This window comes from Pogona vitticeps, chromosome 6, assembly GCF_051106095.1.
Source record: "Pogona vitticeps strain Pit_001003342236 chromosome 6, PviZW2.1, whole genome shotgun sequence".
NCBI classification, from domain to species: domain Eukaryota; kingdom Metazoa; phylum Chordata; class Lepidosauria; order Squamata; family Agamidae; genus Pogona; species Pogona vitticeps.
Genome location: NC_135788.1, coordinates 15,075,519 through 15,089,008, shown reverse-complemented (window position 1 = coordinate 15,089,008; position 13,490 = coordinate 15,075,519). Strand labels below are relative to the sequence as shown.

General features: G+C 43.6%; 1 long non-coding RNA gene across 1 annotated transcript in view; it reads right to left on the bottom strand.

Moving 5' to 3' along the window:
* Positions 1–11,823, bottom strand: part of LOC144583797 (uncharacterized) — a 103,319-nt gene extending 91,496 nt beyond the window's left edge. The window contains exon 1 of the long non-coding RNA XR_013537748.1: positions 7,608–11,823. This is a non-coding gene — a long non-coding RNA (uncharacterized LOC144583797). The remainder of the gene's footprint in view (positions 1–7,607) is intronic.
* Positions 11,824–13,490: the final 1,667 nt, after the last annotated feature.

The following is a 13,490-nucleotide window of genomic DNA, read 5'->3' as shown; positions in this document are numbered from 1 at the left end:
GGCATCAGGAGTGGTTACACGGTTTAATTTCCTGTAATCGACACAAAACCTAATGCTCCCATCAGGCTTGTCCACAAGGACTATCGGAGAGGACCAAGGACTAGAAGAGGGGACGATTATGTTCTCCCTAAGCATTTCGTCCAGCTCCTTCCGCACCTTGTCCCTATAGGGTCCCGTTACTCGGTATGGGGATACTGCCTGCGGGGGTGCATCCCCTGTGTGGATCCGATGCATCACTCCCTTCACTATCCCCGGCTTGTTGGAAAACACCTGTTGATATTTACTAAGCAGCGTTTTTAGTTCTTGCTGCTGGTCTTGGGTGAGTGCAGGACTGATCTTTACCTCCTCTGGGTTGTATTTTACTTCCCCTCTACCCTCCCAGAAGGGTAATTCCGCTTCCTCACTCTCAGCTGCTTTTATCGCGAATAAAACCCTCTGTTCCCCTCTGTAGTAGGGTTTTAGGGCATTCACATGAACCACCCTCCTTGCTGGGTTCTCCTCCTGCTCTATTAGGTAGTTCAGGTCTGACATCTTGGAAATGACCCTATATGGTCCTGCCCATTTGAGCTGCAGTTTATTCTCTCTGCAGGGCCTAAGCCAAAGCACTTCCTCCCCCGGGTCAAAGTGCCTCTCTCTAGCTTTGTGGTCATACCATGTTTTCTGTCTGACCTTCTGAGCTTGCAGGTTTTCTGCTGCCAGCTCTAGATTTCTCTTTAGGTCATTCATCAAGGTGTCTATGTATGTCACAACGTCTTGTGGGTCATCCTGGGTGATCTGCTCCCAATTTTGTTTGATCAAATCAAGGGGCCCTTTCACCCTTCTCCCAAATAAAAGTTCAAATGGACTGAACCCAGTACTGGCTTGTGGCACTGATCGATAAGCAAACAAAAGGGATTGCAGCTTCTGGTCCCAATTGTTTGGATTCTCTGCCAAGTAAGCCCTAATCATGCGCATTAGAGTCCCATTGAACTTCTCAGTTAACCCATTACTTTCAGGATGATAGGCAGTGGTTTCCTTGTGCTTTATTCCACAGATTTGCCATAAGCGTTTCATGAGCTTTGATGTGAACGATGCGCCCAAATCTGTGATTATCTCTGAGGCAAATCCCATCCTGGACATATACCCCACCAAAGCATCGGCCACTGTGTTAGTTTCAATGTTAGTCAAGGGTATGGCTTCAGGATACCTTGTGGCATGGTCCACAATTGTTAGAATGAACCTGTTCCCCCTCTTTGTGGCCTTGGGCAAAGGTCCCACAATATCCACCCCTATGCATTTGAACGGAGTGTCAATCACAGGCAAAGGGCACAACTTTGCTTTGGTCCTGTCGCGGTTATTCCCCTGCCTTTGACACACATCACATTGTTTACAGAACTCCCTGATCTGCTTCCCTATGTCAGGCCAGTAGAAATTCTGTGTGATTCTCTGCTGTGTTTTGTTCACTCCTAAGTGCGCAGCAAACATGTCAGAGTGACCCCTTTGTAAGATCATGGGGCGATACTTTTCAGGTACCACCAGCTGACTTCTGATCCCATCTCCCCCTTTTGAGATATTCCTCAGGGTTTCCCTATATAAAATCCCCTTTTTCTCCAGAAATCTCACTGGGGTTTCAGGTGTTAGCTGGGCGTCAGTCACCTGTTCAAAACATTTTTGGAGAGTGGCGTCTGCCTTTTGCTCCTGTCCAAATCTGCTGTCTGTGGTTAAGGTTTCCACCACAGCTTCTGAACTCCCCTCTGCTTCCGTCTCTGGCTCATCATTACCCCCCTGAACTGTCTCTGTGGTGGCTTGTGAGCGTGTAATCACTAGCACCCGTTTCACATGTTCAGCCAGGTCATTTCCCACGAGCACGGCTGCTGGCAGAGTCGATGAAATCGCTAGCCGCCAATCTCCCCTCCAGCCTTGAAAGTTGACAGGTACCTCTGCTACTGGCAGAGAGATTACCTGCCCCTCAATCCCTGCTACCTTCATGCTCTCATTTGGGATTATAAGCTCCCTAGGAATAATATCTGGATGGCACAGGGTTACCTGGGAACAAGTGTCCCGCAGCCCCCTATACTGACGGTCAAGTATTCCTACGTCCACCCCTGCCGTCTCAAACAACTGAGAATCTGTTTTTATCAGCAAGCAGCGCTTTACCTCCACAAGAGGACCATTTTCCTCAGCCTGATCAGCAGAGGTAGCTGTTCCAGGCTGAGTAGCCATGGCAACAGGCTCCCTCTGTGACACTGAGCCTTGCTCTTTCTGGACACAGAACACAGCTTTTGGCTTGGTCCCACTAGACTCCTGAGGCACCATTCCTTTTAGCTGCTTTAATTTCTGACACTCTGAGATTAGATGGCCCTTTCCCTGACAGAAATAGCATTTTCTGGTGTATTTTGATTCTCTCTCATCTTGTTTTGGTTTTCCCTCCAAAATCTGAGGTCTTGGTTTCATGTCTGAGGGCTTCCCTTCACCATGGGCCCCTCCCCCTTGCTGGCTTTTCCCTGGTCCCTGAGAGTACTTGCTGTAGGTTTCTTTGGGTTTACCTACAGATTTCCCCTCACCCAAGGGCTTTCTTATTTGGGAAATAAAATCTGCGATCTCTGCGGCTGCTGCCACAGATTTCGGTTTCCTCTCCCTCACCTGGAATTTCAATTCCCCATGCAGGACTGAATAGAACTGTTCCAGTGCTATCAAGTCTTTAAGCTGCTCATAGGTCTCTATTCCCTCCTGCGATAGCCATTTCTCAAGCAGCCTCACCAATTGGGCCCCCACTTGGGTAAAAGTCTGTTCTGGTTTTTTGGTGAGGGACCTGAATCTTTGTCTCAGCTGCTCTGCATTTATCCCATGTCTGGCAAACACCAGTTTCTTAAACTCTGCAAAATCTTTCATCAGTTCCTCAGGCATCTCGGCATAAACCTCAGCCAGGCTACCACTGATTAAAGACCGCATGATGGTCATCTTCTCAGTTTCCCTCACTGAGAAGTCCACAAACGCTCTTTCCACTAGGGAAAAGAACACCTCAGGACAATCTCCCTTGTGGTACACAGGGAATTTCTTCAGGTCAGCTTTAGACAGTTGGCCTCCCTCAGAATCCCTATTGTTATTATTGTTCTGGTTCATCAGTTCCAATCTCCTTAATTCAAACGCCATCCGTTCTTTTTCCAGAGCAATTTTCTCTCTCTCTAATCTTTCTTCTCTTTCCCTTTCCTCCATTTCAAATTGCCTCATCCTCAGTTCATGCTGTTGGGCTATGAGCAATTTTCTGAGTTCTGGGTTCTGCTCTCCTGTGCTGTCACCTTGCACTGAGCCAAATTCATCCTCAGAACCTTGGTCAATCTGGGGGTCTTTCACTTCACTCATTTCTGCCATCTGGCTTCGAGTCAAGGGCATAATCCCCCCTCAGAACAGGCTGCTTTAAAAGTCAAGCCTCAAAATAAAACGACCACTTTTTTCCTTCTTGCCTCAGAACCAGCTCTCCCTAGAGATTGCTGCTGTTCTTCAGCACTAACTTGCAACAGTATCGAGTCAGAGCCTACCCCCCTCTGCTGGGCCTCTCAGCTGGCAAGCTAGATCACTGTTGCTACGCAGTTTTGCCTCAGCTTTTTCCCACCAAAACTAGGCTGCCTCAGAGCACCTTAATCTAAGTCTCCCCAGTTGGCACGTTCTTCTACTAGCGCACCTCCCCGTGAGGTACACCTAGAAGATTACCTACGCGCCTCAGACTGTCCCTGACTAGACCCCCCTTGCTCTGGGCACACTTGCCAAGGCTTTGCTGGACCGCTGGACAACTGGACCAGTCGTATCCCACACGCTGGACACCAATCAATGTGACAAACCCAGACCTACCGGGATATGTCACACAGTTACACTAAGCTGCCACCAACCATTCCCTGTAAGAAGTCACACAGACCAGGGATGGATTTTTAAACAATAAAAAGAATAAGGTTTATTTTAAATACACACAGGGAAAATAAAACAATCAGGTGAATAGGATAAAGTAACGTGGCTTATTCTCACTCATACAAGCATACAGTTTGGTTCACCCAGAACCCTTAACTTGAAGCACAGACCCTGAACCTATCAGTTCTGGCTAACCAACAGACACCTGAACCTATCAGGTTGGTACTCTGACACACAGAAGTACCCTGTCTGACACACAGACTCCCACAACAGCTTCTTCTTCCCAGCTGCTGCTTCGTCACATCCCAGTGTCTCACAGTGTCTCTTCCTCACCACACAGGCATCACATATTTATACAGTACAGCCCCTCCTCCTGATGTCCCGCCTTCCACTCCCCATAGGATGGAACTTTCCCTCCAAACCCATGACAGACAGGTAACATCAGTGCTGCATGTAACAAACACATCTAAAGAAAAGATATGCGTTGGTACTAAATGCATATATAGAAATGACTTACACAAATATAGCAAAACATAATGTCCTTGGGAAGCTGCATAGATCCTCAAGATCAGCCCATGTGTTTTTCATTCATACCGGACTCTGTATAATATGTTCCACGTTATGGCTGCCTATGTTAGTGTTGTTTATGTTCCATCCGGCAACAGTTTTCTTACTTGACAATAGACAAGCCAAAGCTTAGCCCATTTGGAGAGTGTTGAATCTCTTACTAGAAAATAAAGGCAACTTGATTCTCCTAGAGCCATCGTACCATTTCACTTCAGGATGTAGCCAGTTACCAGTCATGTAGTTATAAGGGAAAAGCTGCAAAGAGTTAGAAGTATTGTAGTTACTTTTTTGGCAAAGCAACTGTAATGAAATTACATTTAAAACATAAATAAAAATATTAGTGATATAATGAGGTTCTAGTTATATTTAAAGTACATTGGGGAGGCTCATTCCTAGAAACAGTTATGGGCTCCAAGTTTTATTTCATTTTCTCACTGAATCTACATTTTTTTAAATTAAAGAGTATCAAAAAAAGTATCAAGGGACATAACAAGTTACTAAAACTTTCTTCAGTATTAACAACAACTTTTTTAAATTGAAATTTAAACTGGCAAAAAAATGAAGCATTCTGGCTTCAGGAAACTTGAAACAAAGAGAGGAAGGAAGAAGTTTCCGCTTTTCACCTCATGACTCTAGTTTCAGCAATTTAATATAAGCATAAGAGAACTGTAACTTAAAAAAACAGAACCCCACAATGCTTCATAATGGTGTGATATCATACAATAGCTCACTGTACCGTTGCTATCCCCTTCACAGATTGCTTCCTTGTTGTGGTGAAGGGGCTTGGGTAATTCAGAGAAACTATGGGCTATGCCATGCAGGGACACCCAAGACGGACAGGTCATAGTGGAGAGTTCTGACTAAACGCGATCCACCTGGAGCAGGAACTGACAAGCCACTCCAGTATCTTTGCCAAGAAAACTCCATGGACAGAAACAAAAGGCTAAAAGATATGACGCTGGAAGATGAGCCCCTCAGGTTGGAAGGCATCCAACATGCTACTGAGGAAGAGCGGAGGACAAGTACAAGTAGCTCCAGAGCTAATGAATTGGTTGGGTGAAAGCCGAAAGGACACTCAGCTGCGGATGCACCTGGAAGTGAAAGGAAAGTCCGATGCTGCAAAGAAAAATACTGCATAGGAACCTGGAATGTAAGATCTATGAACCTTGGTAAGCTGGACGTGGTCAAACAGGAGATGGCAAGCATAAACATTGACATCCTCGGTATTGCTGAACTAAAATGGATGGGAAAGGGCAATTCAGATGACTATCATATCTACTACTGTGGGCAAGGATCACTCAGGGAGGCAGTGGAAGACAGGAGGGCCTGGCATGCTCTGGTCCATGGGGTCACGAAGAGTCAGACATGACTTAACAACTAAACAAACAACAACCATTGCTATATTTTAGATCAAAATAATATTCTACAGTGGCCAATAGAATTTCAGCTTGCTGATTTCTACCTCTGTAGCAGTGAAGTCCAAAATGTTAACACTTAGCATGATCAAACCCAGCAGCACTCCAGACTCCTCACCAGTGCCCCATTTTTGCAGTCTTCCTGCTTTCTGCTTGATAAGTAAGATAGAAGAAGACTGAGGAGAGATATGATAGCACTTTTCAAATACTTGAAAGATTGTCATACAGAGGAGGGGGCAGGATCTACTTTCAATCATCCCAAAGTGCAGGGCATGTAATAATAGCGGGCTCAAGTGGAGGAATATCAGGAAAAACTTCCTGGCTGCTAGAGCAGTACAACAATGGAACCAATTGCCCTGGGAGGTTGTGAGGGCTCCAATGTTAGAGGCATTGACAGGAATATAGACAACCATTTGTCAGATATACTTTGATTTCAATTCTTGCATTCAGCAGGAGGGCAGACTCGACGGCCTGATAGGCCTCTTCCAACTCCATTCTTCTATGATTCTGTGTGTAGATACTGCCTTATTGCAAGTCTGTGCCCTGTTTTTCTTTTTTTAAAAAAAGCTTTGAAACATGTTGGCCATTTTAGGGGGCGGTGGTGGCTGTGAAAAGGAGGAGGTGCAGGAAAGGTTAAGAATCATAGCCAACATGCTGTATAAGCAAGAGAGGAGAAATGTGGCAACAAGGCGAGGCACAGAGGGAGCTAAGAAAAGTAAAGCAGAGTAAAGCAAAATGTAAAGCAGAGTAAAGCAAAATGTGCTGCTTATATACCACCCCCATAGTGCTTAAAGCGCTCTCTGAGTGGTTTACAATTTTAATTATGCAAGTTACACAATGCACACATACACACACACACACACACACAGAGCAGTGAGCTAGGTACTCAATTTACTGACCTTGAAAGGATCGAAGGCTGAGTTCAAGCCTGAGCTGGCTATCTGAACTAATTGGGATCGAACTCAGTTTGTGAGCAGAGACTTAACTGCAGTATTGCAGTTTAACCACTGGGCAACGAAGCGCCTAATAAGTAATGGCGAGGACCCTCTGAATGGAGCACATGCCATCTTGCCACTTGAAAGGGCTGTCTCACACTCCTAAATGGTAGAACTGTCCCTGATCCAAGCCATTGAAACATATATTTAACCCTGCTCTTGGAATCTATGGGAATTAAAACTCCCACAGGGTACAGTTCTGTGTGTACTTACTAGCCCACTGGGACTTACTTCTGAGTGGACATACGTAAGAATGTACTACACTCTTTGATAGATGATGGCTATTCCTTCTTTCTTTTTCCTTTCTTCTTTTGAGGTATAGACAGGAAATGTTGGATTCACTTTTGAAGAAACATTTCCCCCCCTCCAGATTTACAAGAAGCACGCCACAAATATTGAAGGGAAAATAATAAATAAGCAGAACGTATTTTGCATGCTTTCCAACACCCACAGATAAATCCCCCCTTGCAGCAGGAATATCCCTCTGGGTTTTGGCTGAGCACTCCTTATCTTCAGCAATAATTTCATAGCCATCTCTAATTTTCACTCCCAAAAGATTTTTATCAGCCTTCATCAAGAACGTTCGTTGATAAATGCTTGAGGAGTGCAGACTGGGAGAAAAGAGGCAGTGAGTCATGCTGTCTCCTAGAAACCAGACAGCAAATAGCTTTCAACAACTGTTTCAAACTCCCAAAGTACCCTTCAGCCCAACTCTTTTTTTTCAAGAAGTAATATACTGCAACATTACCTGTAGTTTTTCAACTGCCCTGCAATGTTTGTGAGGCAGAGACATTTTTTCAGGCAGGCCTTGCTAGTCACGACATATTGAGCAACCAGAGAGCTGGAAATGAGTGGCAAGGGGACAATGAGGCAGAGAGAACATTGTTAGTTTAACTAAGAGGGGATTGTTTGCTCTCTGCAAATATTTTATGCCTCTGCCTGGGCCAAATCCACTCCCTGAAAACATTGTCTTATCCTGGAGAGAGCAAAAAAAGCTGCAACACTCCTCTGTGCTCTCCCCCACCAACCAGTTTTGGAGTTCCTTGGGGAACAATTAAACCATTATGAATCTCGTGGAAAGGAATGTGCTGCCAAGTCACTTTGGTGGTGAACGTCATTTGTAGTGGTTTATTTAGATAAATATAAACAGATATATTTATATGCCCAAGTATATTTGCATATCAGACGTTAACACGATGAGGTGCTCTAGAGCTCTTACTCCGGTAGGTCATCTGGATTCCATTCAACTGAATGGAAACATGTGGTACGAAACAGCACGTTCATACTCTTCTCACATTTCGGGTTGCGACCTGAGTCTCTCAAACAAACGCTTTCCATGTCTTGACGGTGACATGGAGAGCATTTTGCATTTCTGTGCGAAACCCTTCTGTCCCACATAATTTAATCTTTGAGGGGAGGGGAGGGTGCATCCCTCCCACTTTGATTCGCTGAAAATTATTTGTCTTAGAAGCAGCAACTGATTTGTAGCCTACCCACTTTCGTTTGCATCCAAATATTTTGAATGCATTTGCACGTGTGTGTGTGTGTGTGTGTGTGTTTGTGCGAATAGTGAAAAACCATAAAAATGGGAAGGAGAGGAATTCCGGGGTCTGAGTTGGGATGGGAAGGAGGTGTTGGACAGGGCTGGGGGGCACATATATGGCACCCAATCTTCCTGAGTCTGTGCACCTCACTTTACTGGGTCAATCCATCTCAAGCTAAGTTCTTCCACTCTTGTTTTATTTTGGTGTTTTCGTTTTGTTGCTTTTGCTTTTATGAAGCTCAACATCAAAAAAAACTAAGATCATGGCCACTGGTCCCATCACCTCCTGGCAAATAGAAGGGGAAGATATGGAGGCAGTGACAGATTTCACTTTCTTGGGATCCATGATCACTGCAGATGGAGACAGAAGCCACGAAGTTAAAAGACGCCTGCTTCTTGGGAGGAAAGCGATGACAAACCTTGACAGCATCTTAAAAAGCAGAGACATCACCTTGCCAACAAAAGTCCGAATAGTCAAAGCTATGGTTTTCCCTGTAGTGATGTATGGAAGTGAGAGCTGGACCATAAAGAAAGCTGACCGCTGAAGAATTGATGCTTTTGAATTGTGGTGTTGGAGGAGGCTCTTGAGAGTCCCCTGGACTGCAAGGAGAACAAACCTATCCATTTTGAAGGAAATCAAGCCTGACTGCTCACTGGAAGGACAGATCCTGAAGCTGAGACTCCAATACTTTAGCCATCTCGTGAGAAGAGAAGACTCCCTGGAAAAGACCCTGATGTTGGGAAAGTGTGAAGGCAGGAGGAGAAGGGGACCACAGAGGACAAGATGGATGGACAGTGTCATCGAAGCTACCAATATGAATTTGACCCAACTCTGGGAGGCAGTGGAAGACAGGAGGGCCTCGTGTGCTCTGGTCCATGGGGTCACAAAGAGTCGGACATGACTGAACGACTAAACAACAACAAAACCTCCAGAACACGGACAAACAGCCCCAAAAACCTACAACAACCGTTAGTGTGCTTTCTCTCTTTTTAGACAAATAGAAATATATATAAAGTCAACTTTGTTTCTATATGTATCAATGAGGTTACATAGCAAGCTGGAATCTGATCCTGGTTTTATAAGATGTGAGCAAACCTCATCTTGAAAGGCTGGGCAGGATGATCTATTCATCCCCAGCAAAGATGGCATTTTATCTTTCTGAGCCAATCTCTTCTTTCTGTTTGTACCAAAGTTGCGGTTGTAATCCCCTCCTTGTGATACCACAAGCATTCCCACAGCAACAGATTATGATGTCATGAGCAAAGATTTACAGTCCTCCAGTACTGAAGGATAGGAAGACGAACTTCATTGTGAGATAGCCCAGGCTGCTAACATTTCCTTGCAATAATTGCCCTGCAGGGAGGAAATCGGCTTTCGGAGTAGTTACATTTTAACAGTCCAAAGAATGTGTTGATAAAGTGTGGTTGAACTTGAGATATTCATCACAACCTTTCAAAGTTATTTGTAAGTCTAGGAGAGAGATTTCAACAAGTGCCTCCAGAGTCCCCAGAGTCAATAAAAGCCTCACCATTTCCTGCACGCTTAGTTCTAGCCATCAAATCAACTTTTATCTCACTCCAACCATCTCAGTGCCCCTAACCGTTTTTAATCAAGTTGCAATAAAACAACTTTCCTCCTTTCCACTCTAGAAAGGGCTTGACGACACATCTTTCAACACTGGTGTAAAGCGTCGTTTAATTTCTTGTGTTGATTTTATTTTTTTTAATAGACATAACTTCTTTTCGTAGTTTTATGATTAGAGATGGGCATGAACTGGTCTGTCGAAGTTCATCCCAGTTTGTAACAGCAGTAGCACAGGTGCTGCTGCTCCCTTTCCCCAACTCCCCTGGCTCCAACAGACACTCACCAGGCCCTATTTGCTAGCTTCTCATACCTCCTCTACTGATCTTCCAGTCCCGACAACAGGTCAGGCTTCTCTGCTCCCCCCACCCCCTTGGGTGATCTCCCACTCAGACAAAAGGGCAGGGCAGAGAAATCTGTGCTCTTGCTTGTGACTGGGAGATTAGCTGAGGAGGCAGGAAAAGCAAGCAAGCTGCACCTGGTGGGGTGGCAGATTGGCTGAGGAGGTGGTGCAGGGGAGCAAATACTCGCCCCACATTGGACACAAATACTTGCACGATCCATTTAAATCTACAATAAGAAGTACTCGAATGATCCAGAGCAGTCTTGTAACAACTGGGCACAACATCACTGATTTTGTCTTGATTATCTCTGTTCCCACTTCACTTCCGTCCTTGATTTCAGTTTTTTTCAGTTCTGGGTTGTATATACCCTGTGCAGGGACCTGTCATTTCGAACTAGATAAAGTTGCAGGGGACGCTGTTGGGGCTAAAAAAAAAAGCACAAAGAAACAGGATAGAGGAAATCTGTGGGCTTGTTTTATTGCAGAACATACGCATCTCATGGTGCTTCTGGAGTGGAAGAATCAGCCGACATTCACATTCTTTACAATTGTACTTTGGTGCTTCTGAGATGAGCAAAGAAGGAAGAATGAAAGTACAGAACATTTTTGCATGGAAGCACTGAGAGCAAAAACAACTCTGCAAAAATGTGCAATAAATCATCTAAGTAGTGGAAAGGCAGACTATCATTTTTAAAAATAAATAAACCAGCTGTAGCTTACTTATTTACTTCTTCATTTCCCCATTTAATGGAGAAAGAATTCTGAGGCTGGCTCCAAAATATTTAACTGTATTCCAAGTTTTCAAACATCAATGTGGCTGCATTTCATCCCAGTTACTGCATCCGTTTTGCATCAGGAGGGGAGCCCAAGATGCTGGACTTGCCAATTACTTCTATATCATCGTGGCTTTGAGCAGGAACATTTGGATGCTAGAGAAAGGGAAATGGGTCTCAGACAAACAAGACTACAAACATAGATCATAGAATACTTGAATTGGAAGAGGCCTATGAGGCCATAAAGTCCAACCTCTTGCTCTAGGCAGGAATCCAAAGCAGATCTGACAGGTAGTTGTCCAATTTTCTCTTGAATGCCTGCAGCATTGGAGCACTCACCACCTCCCCATATCATGGGTCCCATTGCTGTACTGCCCTAACAGTTAAGATGTTTTTCCTGATATTGAGCATAAATCTGGCTTCATGTAACTTGAACCCATTATTACATGTCCTGTACTCTGGGATGATCAAGAACAGATCCTGCCCTCCTCTGTATGATTGGTTCAAGCATTTGAAAAGTGCTATCATATCTCCCCTCAGTCTTATTACCTCAAGGCTAAACATGCCCAGTTCTTTCAGTCTTTCCTCATAAGGCTTGGGTTTCAGTCCACTGATGAGAGACAAACAGAAATATTCAGTTATAGGCATCAGGATAACCCCATCCAGCTATTAAGGAAGCACATCAGCATGTTAAGGTGAGCACAATAGCCCTGCTCCCTTTATTTATTTATTTATTTATTTATTTATTTATTTATTTATTTATTTATTTATTTATTTATTTATTTATTCGATTGATTGATTGATTGATTGATTGATTGATTGATTGATTGATTGATTGATTGATTGATTGATTGATTGATTGATTGGCACCCAGGGTCACTCTGGGAGGTTTACAGCAATAGACAAAACCATAAAATAGCAAAATAATATGACATCAAAACTGAAGTGCAAATTAAAATGCCATAAATAAAGTGAAGGACAGAGTGAGATACAACACAATACATTACAATTAATATAATTAATAGCATAAAATATGGCAGTGTGTTAATTAGTATGTTATCGGAGTGTTGCATCAGTTGTTGTTTACTCTGGAGAGGCCTGTCTGAACAGCCAGGTTTTAACAGCTTTTTAAAGGTGCTTAGTGAGGGGGGCAGGCAAACTTTGGGCTGGAAGGTATTTCACAATTGTGGGGCTACTGCTGAGAAGGCCTGATTGATTTCTGGTAGCTGTTATCCGGGCCAGTGATAATCTTATTGGACGGGCAGACCTAACTGAAACTCCTTTTGTTAACCTATTGAATATGGAAGCACAACTGTCTATTCAAGCAACTTTCCCACTTGAGCAGGAACACTGATCCACAGAGGGGGCTTGGATCGCATGGAGAGATTGCCCAGAACTTTCCCTTCTTCAAATAGTTATGTATTCATGTTCAACACAATGGCAAAAAGGGCAGGCCTGCAACACATATGATTTCCACATACAGTGGTGCCTCGCATAACATTTTTAATTGGTTCCAAAAAAAAAAACCTTATGCGAAAAAAACTTTATGCGAAACACCATTTCCCATAGAGATGCATTGGAAACCGGTTAATCCGTTCCAATAGGCACGGATTGGCGTCCTTAAGCGAAAAAACCCATAGGAAACATCGTTAAACGATACAATGTATCCTCCATTGGAATGTATTGTAGCTGACTCAATATGTTTCAATGGCTTTGCGAAGTCAATTTTTGCAAAATTAAGTGTGTCATAAAAGGGTCAAAAATGGTTTTAAATGCTTGGATTAGCTTCTGCACCCTCTAAAACGGATGCAAAAGTTAATTTGGCTTTGATCTGACTTTTCGTTAATTAATGGTGAATTTTTTTCCCCCAACTTTTGACAGCTGTCAAAATCTGACAGCTCCATTATTTCCTATGGGGGAAGAAAAAATTCACAAAAAATTAATGAAGACTCAGCAACTGTTCTAAATTCTTGGGTTCGTTAGAGGACCCCCTAAGTTGTGTGCAAACCTGATTTGGCTTTGATCTGAACTTTCGTTAATTTTTTGTAAATTGTTTTCTCCCCCATAGGAAAGCATGGAGCTGTCAGATTTTGACAGGTCCATTGGTTCCTATGGGCCAAAAAACAAAAATTCACAAAAAATTAACGAAAAGTCAGATCAAAGCCAAATCAGGTTTGCACATGTCTTAAGGGGTCCTCTAACGAATCCAAGCATTTAGAACCGTTTTTGACCCTTCTAAGACACTTTTTTAATTGAAAAAAGAAACATCGTTAAGTGAAGCAGGGGACCTAAAACAAAAAACGTTAAGCGAAGCATGGTCCCAAAAACGCTATGCGAAAATCGCCCATAGGGAAAAACGTTATACGAAGCACAATCTGACTCTGAAAAAA